An 11766-nucleotide genomic window follows, 5' to 3' on the forward strand; every position below is an offset into this window, starting at 1 on the left:
AAAAAAAAAAAACACTTGACATGAGATTTACCCTTGTAACAAATTTTTAAGCATAAATATTGTGTTGTTAAATATAAGCACAATACTGTAGAATGGATCTCTGGAACTTTTTCATCTTATTTGACTGACACTCTATGTCCCTTGAACAGAAACTCCCATTGCCCCCTCCCCTCAACCCCTGCAACTGACATTCTACTTTTTGTTTCCACGAGTTAGACTACTTTAGATACCTTATATAATGGAACTGCACAATATCTGTCCTTCTGTTACTAATGTATTTCACTTGGCAAGCATATGACAAGGTTTCCTTTTTATAGCTAAATAATATTCCATTTTATACATATACATGTATATACCATATTTCCTTTATTCCTCTGTATATGGATATTTAGGTTCTTTCCATCTCTTGGCTATTGTGAATAGCACTGCTGAAGGGCAATTATTTCCTCAAGATCCTTATTTCAATCATTTTGGATATATACCCAGGAGTGGAATTGCTGGATCATATGATAGTTCTATTTTTAATTTTTGTAGGAAGTGCTATACTATTTTCTACAGTGTTTGTACCATTTTACATTCTCTCCAAGAGTACAGAAAAGCTCCAATTTCTGTACAGCTTCACTAACACTTATCTTTTTCTGACAATAGCCATCCTAACAGGTGTGAGGTTATATCTCCTTGTGGCTTTTATTTGTGTTTCCCTGATTAGCGATATTGAGTCTCTTCTCATGTAACTGTTGTCCATTTGTTAAGTCTTCTTTACATAAATGACTATTCAAGTAGCCCATTTTATAATTGGGTTTTACTATTTTTTACTATTGAGTTGTAGGGATTTCCTATATATGTTAGACATTAACTCCTCAAGAGCGTTAACTCACAAACTCCTTTTGCAATATTTTCTCCAGTTCTGTAGGTTGCCTTTTTTACTTTATTGACTCTTCCCTTTGCTATTAAGGAATGTTTAGTTTGATGTAGTCTAACTTATTTATTTTTGCTTGTGCTTGTGGTGTCATATCCAAGAAATCATTGCCTAGACCAATGTCATGAAGGTTTTATTCTGTGTATTCTTCTAAGAGTTTTATAATTTCTGGTCCTCTATTAAGTCTTTGATCCATTCAGAGTTTTTTTTTTGTGTGTGTGTGTGTGTATGGTATAATGTAAGGATATAATTTAATTCTCTTGCATGTGAATGTCAAGCTTTCCCAATAGCATTTGTGGAAAAGATGCCCAGCAGCATCCTTGGTCAAGTCTTCTTTATTTTTCTTGAAATGTTTATCGCTTATCTTTTGGTTATTTTTCAAAGTACTCGAGCCACTAAGAAGAATGTCTTGCCCACTATTGGGGCTTTTGTCTTATTTAACTTAAACATCCTCTAAACCAAAAGTGCACACGTTTTTCAGATAGCTTTGTGTTAGAAATAAGGAAAGAATACAAAAGAGGCTAATTTATAGATTTCAAATGTTACTTTCATTATTGATGTTGTGTTATTGTTTCTTGTTTTACATATAGACTTTAAAATTACAGTACCAAAATTCCATTTTTTCTCTAAAATCTTATCTTGTGCTTCTAAGTAATAGCTAATGCTATGGTTTGAATATGATTTATCACCCCTCCAAAACTCATGATGAAACTTGATCCTCAGTGTGGGATGTTGGGAAATGGAGCAAAGTGGAAGGTGTTTTGGTCATCAGGGTTCAGAAATAATCTATTCATCCCTCATGGATAGATTAATACCCTCCCGTGGGAATGCGTGAATTCTCACTGCAATGAGACGAACAGCTTGACATAGAGAGCAGAGCAGCTTGACAGAGAGCAGCTGGTCATAAAAGTGAGTTGGCTCCCTAGGCTCCCTCTTGCTTCCTTTCCTGCCACGATCCTTCCCTTTATACATACTCCCTAACTTTTGCACTTCTCTATGTTTGGACCCAGTGAAAGGCCCTCACCTGAAGCTAGTCAGACCTGGTGCTATGCTCTTGAACTTCCCTGCAAAATCACGAGGTAAATAGATATTTTTTCTCTGCAAATTATCCAACTTCAGGTATTCCATAGCAACACAAAATGAGCTAAAACAGCTAATCTGAGTGTGAGCAGCCCCACTAGAAATCCTCTTAAGTCACCCTCACAGCTGGGGCTCACCCTACTGCTTCTTTTGCTTGCACAAGAATAGCCTCTCTTTGGGAAAATGTAGCATTTCCTGGTCAGCTTTTCAATCAATATCTGTTCTGTACACAAAGGCTAGAACATAAGCAAATATCCTTATCAAGAGCTCATTTTTACGGAACGTAGCAACAGAAGTTCAGGTGACTTTCTTCCTTAAAGGCTCTAGTGGATCCAAAGATGATAATATAATAGTTGACAACTTCTCATTTTATTACAGCCACTCTGAAATACTTCCATATAAGTCAAAGCATTGGGATTCACTTTTTAACCACTAATTCCATCACTATATGCAGAATAAATCTGAAAGTGTACTTTCTTCTACTACCCATTCTGTACATATAGAATTAAAATATACCACAAATATGCAGAAATGGCCATTTCTTCAGACAATGAACAATTTTCTCTAAGATTTTTGAAAATAAATTCTATTCCTTTTTCCTAAAAACAACAAGATAGAGAATGGTATTTGCACAAAGAACATGAGACTGGGGTTCATGAAGCTAAAGAATGTAGTGTAAGGAACATGAGATTACAAGCCATTTACTTGAATTTGTATTTCTGATTTAGTTCATTGGAATATGCTCAGAAAATTGCTTTTCCACTCAACTTAAGGATTTCCATATATTAAAGACATTGGAAAAATCATTTCTAAGTGTCTTCTAGCTCTTCCAATACAAGATTTTAATAACCTGAAATAAATACATTTCTCTTATCGAGATTTCTCTTAACTAAATATCATATATCTAGCTGATTAAAAAAATTAGTTGAAAGTTAGTACAATGTTAATTACAAAAAATACACTTCACAGGATGTTTTTCTGGGCTTACACTACCTTTTGCATTGTTTTTAGCTTATAGCTTATATATTTCTGAGGACCACTTTATAAACAGAGCCTTCCTTGTGAGGAGGTGGATATACTTTATAAGTTCATATTTCATGAAACTAGCTTATTTCCAACAGTGGCAGCTGTTGTCATGAGTGCCAGCAATTTTTAATTTGTACCAGAAAGATAATGCAAAATCTCTAAATTTTTTAAAAATTATATCCTTTGATCAGAACTGGGTATCTTTCCTAATATTATTCCCTTTTAAAATCTTTATCCTAAAGGTCTAAGCTTACTCAACAATTTGTAATGAGCTATTCCTCCGTGTATGGTACTAGGCACTGAGAATATAAAATGTCCTCTATTCTTAAAGAAGTTGCAGTCCCATGAGAGAGGCAGATTTGTAAATAAGTAATTACTAAATAGTGACAGTGGTAACATAGGTGTAAGTACAGGGTGTTACAGGAACATAAAGATGGGATAAACAATTCACATTAATAGGGGTCAGGAAAGATTTCTGGAATAAAGTTGCATCTTTCCCATTGTAAGAGAAAATTGGTCTATAGATTGGAGGGATAGAACTTATAAAATGGAAGGAAAAAAGAGAAGAGAAAGAGCAAGGATGATGACGAGGACATATTATGAGGAGGAGACACACAGAAAGAAGTTCCAAAAATCACTCAGATGCAGAAGGGAAGGTAGGCAATGCTAGACTTGAGGCTGAAGAGCTCAACAGAGGCCTTCAAGGAGCTGAGAGTTCATCTTGGGTACTAGAGAAGCCACTGCAGGGTTTTAAAACTGTATCCTGAAATTCTAATTTTAGATAATTACTCTGTCTACAGTGGAGAATGGAATGAAGGATTTTATACCTGGAGCAAGTGGAATAGAGAAACGCCAGCACACTGAGTCCAAATTAAGCAAGGGTCTTTTATTGATTGGCCAGGCAGAGAGCAGGCACACACCTCAAAGTCTTTCAACCTCCTAGAAGCAGGGCAGGGATGGAAAACTTTTATAAGGTGATTTTGGTAGGGGAGGGGGAGTCCTTAATGCAAGCAGAATTTCACAAGAACCAACACCAGGTAAGGGAAGTGCTTACAAGGAGGAACTGGACTTTCAAAGGATTTTGCAGTTATTACTGAACTCTTTCAGCTGAGCTTCCTGTTTTAAAGGAGGAGTATTAAAAGCCCTTAGCAAAGTCTTTAGCAAGATGGAGTTAGGGCATAACAAGGAGAGAAGACTAAAGTAGAGAGATCAGCTATAAACCTGTTATAGTCAGTCAGGACAGGATGATGGTGGCTTAAGCCAAAATGTTTATCAGATTTGATGATTAGCTGTGGAGGTTACAGGGGGTGGCAGGAGGAAGACAAGGAGAATGTCTAGATTTTCAGTTTACCCAGTTTTGCTTTGTTTTAGTTTAGCGTGGCTGTCTAGTGGCCATTTTCAAATAATTTATACCAGGGAATTGAACAGATCTGTCTTTTGAAGAAGTCATTTGGAATTTTTTAAAAGAAGTTTAAACAAGTATTTTATTGTAAATTTTAGTTATGGTTCAGAAAAAATTGAGTGAATAACTTTCTCTGAAAATATATATTGACTCTGTAGACTGCAGTTATTTGGGGAGGAGAGGTGTTAGTAAGTTAAATTACCATATTCTCTCTTCTGAACATGATATAAAGTCCCATTTCCAGTCTGATTATAAAGGTACATATGCCCAAAATGGCTGAGAATAAATACACCAGGAAAAGCAAAGGCTGTAAAGCTAAGGGCATGCAATAGGCTTTAAGAAAAAATCTCAGAAATACACAAAGTGGCGACAAGAACGTTTGGCTGGAATTTGAAGTTCTTTTCAGTCATTTTTGTCTTTTGCTCCATGTTTAAGGATGGGGGTGAACGCAATGTAATTGAAATTCCCATTTTTGTCAATAGGTGCTTCTCTGTACAGCCCATCCATGTCCTCATCCGTAAACTGATCTCCCATGGTTGTCAGCAGCTCTCTCCGGTAATCTTCCTGAATGGTCCAGTTAATTCTTCATCAAAGCAAACAAAAGCATTTCTGATGACATCTTCTGGATCTGTGCCATTTAACTTCTCACCAAACATGGTGAGGAACATGGTGAAATTGATGGAGCCTGGAGGTTCATTCATCATGGCATCCAGATATTCATCAGCTGGATTTTTCCCCAGTGAGGCAAGCATATCATGCAAATCTTCCTTGTCAATGAAACCATCTGTGTTCTGATCAATCATGTTAAAGGCCTCTCTGAAGTCCTGAATCTGTGACTGGTCGAACATGGCAAAAACGGTGGATGTTACATGCTGAGGGCGCTTCTTGGTGGTCTTGGTCTTGGTCTTGGTCTTTGTCCTTTTACTAGCCATGCTGGTGGTTAAATCCTTGCATAGCCATGAGAATCTGAGTACTTCAACGACATCCTCACTGCTCACCCCCCTGCTGAAAACCAACACTGTCATTTGGAAATTTAAGAGGACCTATAAAGGATGATGACAAGCAAGTCTGTCAGAAGATGCCTGCAAAAGTCTATGGAAAAGTAAAAATGGGTCTGAAATTTATAAATTAAAAAAAAAACAGAATGAAAGTTGTTCATAGGCTTGAAATATTCATAATTACCATAAGAGATGAGAATAAAGTGCATAGATAGTCCTAGAAGATGATGACACAGTGTCACTGAAAATAATCCAGAAGGAGCTGCATAATTAAATGAAAATCCCATCAAAAAAGACAAATATTTTATTTGATTTCCCTCCAATTTTGTGTTCCTAAAAGTGACACAATCTTTCTCTATGCTCTCTCTCTTCATGCTTGAAGAATGACTTATAGTCATGTATTATTTAGATAGAACTTTAGTTTCAATACTGGAAAGAAAAAGGGATCAGTGTGCCAGAATGCTGCCCTGGAAAGACTAGGACATCCTGTTCTTCTTTCTGTAAAGGGAACAGTTTGGGATACCAGTCACCATTGGTAAAGTGAGGGAGTGTCATTTGAGGCCTCATTCATAATCTGACTTTCTGAGATATGAGACTGACCTTGGTCAAAGTCAATTAAGAAGACTATGAAGTGCAGCAGGCAGAGAATGGTGCATTTAATCAGCTTGGTTTCCATGACAAAGTACCATAGACCAGCTGGAGGTCTTAAACAACAGAAGTGTGTTTTTTACACTTCCGGAGGCCCAAAATCCAAGATCAAGCTGCCAAAAAATTCAGTTTCAGGTGAAGGCTCTCTTCCTCTTTGCAGATGGCTGCTATGTTCTCACATGACCTTTCCTTATGCACATGCACATCTCTCGTATCTTTCCCTCTTCTTTAGAAGGACACCAATCCAGTTGGATTAGGACCTTGCTCTTATAACCTCTGTTAGCCTTTATTTACCTCTTTAATGGCCCTGTCTCTAAATATAGTCACATTACAGGTTAAGGTTTTCATCTATAAATATTGAAGGAACACAATTCAATCCTTACACATAAGATTGGGATATAAATGTGAGCTTTATTTGCCCTGTGCCTTTCTCAGTTTCAAGCATATATTAAATTTTCATAAATGTCTATTTTTATTCTTGTTCTATTATCACTAGCATTATCATAGAATGAGCGTGTTTAGTGTTTAAGGTTATAAAAAGGGTCAAAGAGAAGAAAAGTTACAAACGAGAACAAGAGACAGATGCTTGTCCATTACCAGGTTGGTCTATACCAGAGAAACTACAGCCCATGGGCCAAATGTGGCTCAACACCTACTTTAGTAAATATCATGTTATTACAACACAACTGGGGGTAATGTATTTCTATCATGTAAATTTATGTATTTGCATTTATGTACACAACAGCAGCATTGTACAGTTACAAAAAGTCTAAGATACTTATGATGTAGGTATTTACAAAGAGTTTGCAGATCCATCGTCTAGATAAGTTCTCTCCTTGGGTATTTTATTTACTTATTTATTTATTTCAGGTTAATGTGAGGGTACAAACAACCAGGTCATCCCCAGGTATTTTGGAAGCCTGAGAGACAGAAGACCTTCAGCAAAGTTTCTCATATGAAAAAATAAGAAGTTTAATAGGGATAGATCTCTGAAAATCTATATTCTAAAATGGAATCTGTGGTATGAATTATGGAGAAATACATAAGTCTGGGGTAGTTGCCTAGTAAGGGTGATAGAAATATTTTGTTTCTTTTAGTTCCATTTCAAGATCATTTGTCACCTCCTGGTTTAGAATTTTAGGGCTGGTTTTGATTCATCAGTGAGATGAATCTGGTTTTTATTTTCCTTCTATCCATCAGGAAATAAATCAAGAACTAACTCAAAGACTAGCTTACTTGATACTTAGGGCAGCTATAAATTTGTTACTGTTTTGACATAGATGCCATCTTATATACACTGCTTGTTTGTATATCCAAAAAGAAATCATCTTTCAGTTTTTTAAATCCCAAGTGTTGAGTTGACCACATTTACACAATCCTTGAACCTCACTCCATTCTTAACTTCATCTTGCTTGGCTTAGTCCTATTCCTGACTTCTGTACCCCTGCCTCACCCTTGACTCTCACCCCTGAGGTTACTGGGCCTTTCCCCACTCCCCTTTCTCTTCCAGATGGTCACTCTGTTACTCAGCCACATTCTCTCTCAGATACCCAGGATAGTTAGCAAGGATTGGTTAGGTCTTAAGAGTGGGATAAAATTGAGCATATTACTTATTAGGGATAAAATATATGTAAAGCATTTTTATTTAGATCTTTAAAAAAATGTTCAAAATGTCATAATGAAACCTAGGTTTCTGGATTTCATAGGAATGAACAGGAAGGCAATACAAGAGATATGATCTCATATGTCACAGACTCTCTAAACCCATTGCATACACCCTGGAATTGCCAAAGAACATAATTCAACAGCATTTTCTCTCATTTTTTCCTGGAGAGAGTCCATATTTGGCATGCAAAAAGATGATTTACAAGGCTTCTGTCTCCTTTTCTTACTGACAAAATAGAACACAGAATAGGGACTGATTTATTTTCACTCAGCTACAAAGGACAAAGCTCTCAAAATCCTATTTTAATTGATTTAGTGGAGACTTACTTTTAAAAAAAAGAAGAAAAGGTACAAAATTAACTTCCTAAATCCTAGTGGGTCTGTGATGCTAGGTGCAGTCGATTTTTAGCTGCTGAGAACACCTATAATTTCTCCCTCTGGAGTTTATTCAGCACCAGCACAGAGTTGTCAAGTGAACAAAATGACTAGGTAAGACTAAGTAGTGAAAAGTTTTGCCATGGAGGCAGGTGCTTAGAAGTTATTTTTTCTGATCCCTGTCAAATGCTTGGGTCTCTCCTTAGATTTCCTATATCATTATCTCATAATAGAACTATGTTTTCTAACAAGGAGACCTCTGTTGACTTGGAGTTATGAAGAACCTGAAATATGGCTAGTCCAAATAAGAATACAACATACACCAACATCAAAGACCTAGTAAATAAAAGAGTTTATATTAATAACATTAATAGTTTTGATATAATGGGCAAAATAAATTACTTAAATTAACGTTACTCGTTTCTTTTGTAGCTACCAAAAAGTGTAAAATTGTGTATGTGGCATGCAATAGATTTCTGCTGGGCAGTGTTGCTTCACAGACTTGCACACATTGATAACTCATTTTCTTAGTCTTTCCCACAGTACGGGTACAAAACCCTAACATGTGAAATTATTAAGAGGTAAAACAAGTGGACATGAGAATTACTGGTTGTGTCTTCAGATGGGGCCTATGTATCTGAGAGATCATTATGCCATTCATGGAAATTTAGAAGCTGGTATGGTGATGAGAAGTCAAGGGGAAGCTGATTCATAGATCATTTAATTTCACATAGTTGTTGGCTGCTTAGGAGCCTGTATCTCCCCGCCTCTCATGGAGACACTCCTTCCCAACTCCAACACCATCTTGACAATGAAAAAAAGTGAGCATTTTTTGTCCACCAAAGGATTTAGCAAGACAAAAAGGTAGCGTTTATTTAGTTTCTATAAAAACAAATTCCTATGTTCCAGGCAGTGACAAAGAAATCCCAGGTAGGGTGCTGTGCTGAGTTTGCATTTATTGAACAAGCAGTGGGACAGACAGCCTTGTGATCAGTACATTTCCTGAGCACAGACCAGGTGGAAACATTGCTGTACTCTCAGATCACAGAGTCTAGGAGGAAAAAGATGGAAAAGACTGAAAATCAGTGAGTCCATTCCCAATGGCTCTGTATTGTTTTCTACAGTAAATAAGGCGAGTTCTGAAGAATTCTTTGTATATACAGATGGTGAAGGTAGAAAATCCAGAATTGAGGTGTATGTTTCCCCTTATGGCTTTCACAAGTCCTCCCATTATTTGTCCTGGAACACAGAGAACACAGGTAGGTTAGATGCTGGAACTTAAGGATATCACAGAAATGTGAGCTGTATAGTTACAGTTTCATTTTAATCAAAGAAATCCACAGATTGCAGCATTCTGACAAGAAGTATAGCAATTTTAAATCACTTTCACATTTTATCTAATTTGATTTAATGAGTATTAATGGAGGAACTAGTATGTACTACCTGCTAAGAAAGCACAAAAATGAACCTGGTTTGTCTCTGCTCTTGATTAATGCAAACCTCATAGCAATAAAAGGTGTAATTACACCATTTTGCTGATGAGAAAATTGAGCTTCAGATATCTGTAACTTGCTAAGATTTTACAGTAGGTCATGACTTGAATCCAAATTTTGTAACACTAATGCTTTCCTATTATAGATTAGGTTATTAAACTATAATCATTTGTGTGCCTTGCCTGACTCATCTATGCACTCATATACTAATTAAATCAATACTCACAACATGAAATCAACATCTACAAAAATTCTGAAAGGGGCCAGGGTCTCAGGAAGTTTCTTTCCACATAACTGCACATTGTTAGCTGGTACCATCTGGGGCATGAGCAAGACTGTTATTGCAACCTCAGACCTTCATTTTAGTGCTTACATCAACTCCATGAGGTTTCCTTTGGTTTGAAATTGGCAAACTATTGCCTTGCTGTGCCTTTGAAAAGTCTTTATCATGAAATTGAGAATAGTCATTCATTTATCTCACAAAATAATACAGGAAGTTCCTTCCAATATAACAAATCTTTCATTGAGAGAGTGTCTTCTCTATAGCCCTTGGTTTTCAGAATCTCCTTACAACTAAGGAATGATCCATACGAAATAAAATTAGATCTACATTTAGATCCAAAAGATCATACTGAATAAATTTAATAAGTGACAAAGTTTCTTCCAGGCCAATTTTCTGTAAAATGGGGAAGTTGATGATCTTTTCTCTAACCAAAGGACTATTCGAGGTTGCCAAAGGAAAATGCACATAAAACTCTCAAGAGCTATATTAATGTTGGTAGTTACTGCATAATAGTTATCATATAATTGAAAGCACTGTGACTTCAATAAAAACAGGGTATTGGTTCCAAGATCCTCAACCTACATTTCCAAGGAAGTTGTGACTAATTGACCTTTTATTCCATTCTTGGTATTCTAGACTCTTTTAGAGAGTCTTGCACTCAGGAATAACATTCAATTTAATTCTTTATAAAATTTAAACAATAGGTTCAGTATATATATCTACAATAGTCAACAGAACTACTCTGAGCCATCATCTATTTATATAGCTGGTACCTAAGATCACCCCACTGAGTCAAACAGAGAGAACTAAAATTTTACCAATGTCCAGGATATCTGTTGTTAGAAAGATTTGTTCCCCTAATGAACATCATAATTCCTGTCATCATTAATGCCGGCTATGCAAGCCCAGTGCAGTGCACAATGGTGTGCCATGAGAGGATCTTGGATGTGCCGTGAAAAATTTTAAAAATAATTAATTAAATTATGTTCAAAAGAAGTTCAAAGCACAGTAAGTATATTCTTTTCTTCACTTTCTTTTTGATCAACACAACTCAAATGTGCCCCAGAATTTTAACTTTAGGTTCAAGTATGCCTGGATATGAAAAAAAGAAAAAGTTGAAAAGTATGGCTCGAGTGGAAAGCAAATGCCTAGAAAGAAAAAACAAACAACAAAAAAGGAGTTGCCTTAGAAAACCCTGCATTCTGAGCTCTGTCAAGATTTGTCATTGTAAAAAAAACCAAAAAAAAAAAAATGTGTCATTGTTGGAAGAAATACATTATATCAGTATAACCCTATGGAAAGTAGCTCATAAAGTGCTTTCATAAAGTTGCTAAGGATAGGAGTCATAAGGAAGTGTGGTCTCAGGTGTAGTGTATGTTACCTCCTTGTCCCGAGATATATGTAACTAGGTGTGTTTTTGAGGACAGACGACGGTATATTCTATCAATAAAAGGGGGAGTAAACCACTAAAAATTTATATGTAATAGAAAACACAATATGTGGACTAGAGTAAAAGTTTAAAACCCCCTTTGTTATAGATTCTTGTAAAGATTTAGAATAAATAAATGACTTTGTCAAGACCACATGAGAAAGAAATCTCTTGATTTCATGCCAGTCCTCAGCCTACTACCTATTCTACCCTGTTAGCATGAAACTGGAAGCACTATTGCTTAGAGTTCTCATTTTTCCAATTTCCCATATCAAGGAAATTGTTGAGGAGTTCTTTGGAATATGGCCTTGTGTAGGGATGTTTGACTAAGATCCCTGAATCTGGACAAATGGTTTCCAATTCCATATTACCAAAGCTTTCTGTGTCAAAGGGATGGAGTAAAGATAGTTGTGAATAATAATAAATCATTTTTACCAAATACAATTTA

At 36.2% G+C, this 11766-nt stretch overlaps 1 pseudogene; it reads right to left on the minus strand.

The window, feature by feature from the left end:
• Positions 1-4829: 4829 nt before the first annotated feature.
• Positions 4830-5368, minus strand: LOC100945831 (annotated as a pseudogene).
• Positions 5369-11766: the final 6398 nt, after the last annotated feature.

Source organism: Otolemur garnettii, unplaced genomic scaffold (genome assembly GCF_000181295.1).
Source record: "Otolemur garnettii isolate 467f Iridium unplaced genomic scaffold, OtoGar3 scaffold00003, whole genome shotgun sequence".
Classification (NCBI taxonomy): Eukaryota; Metazoa; Chordata; class Mammalia; order Primates; family Galagidae; genus Otolemur; species Otolemur garnettii.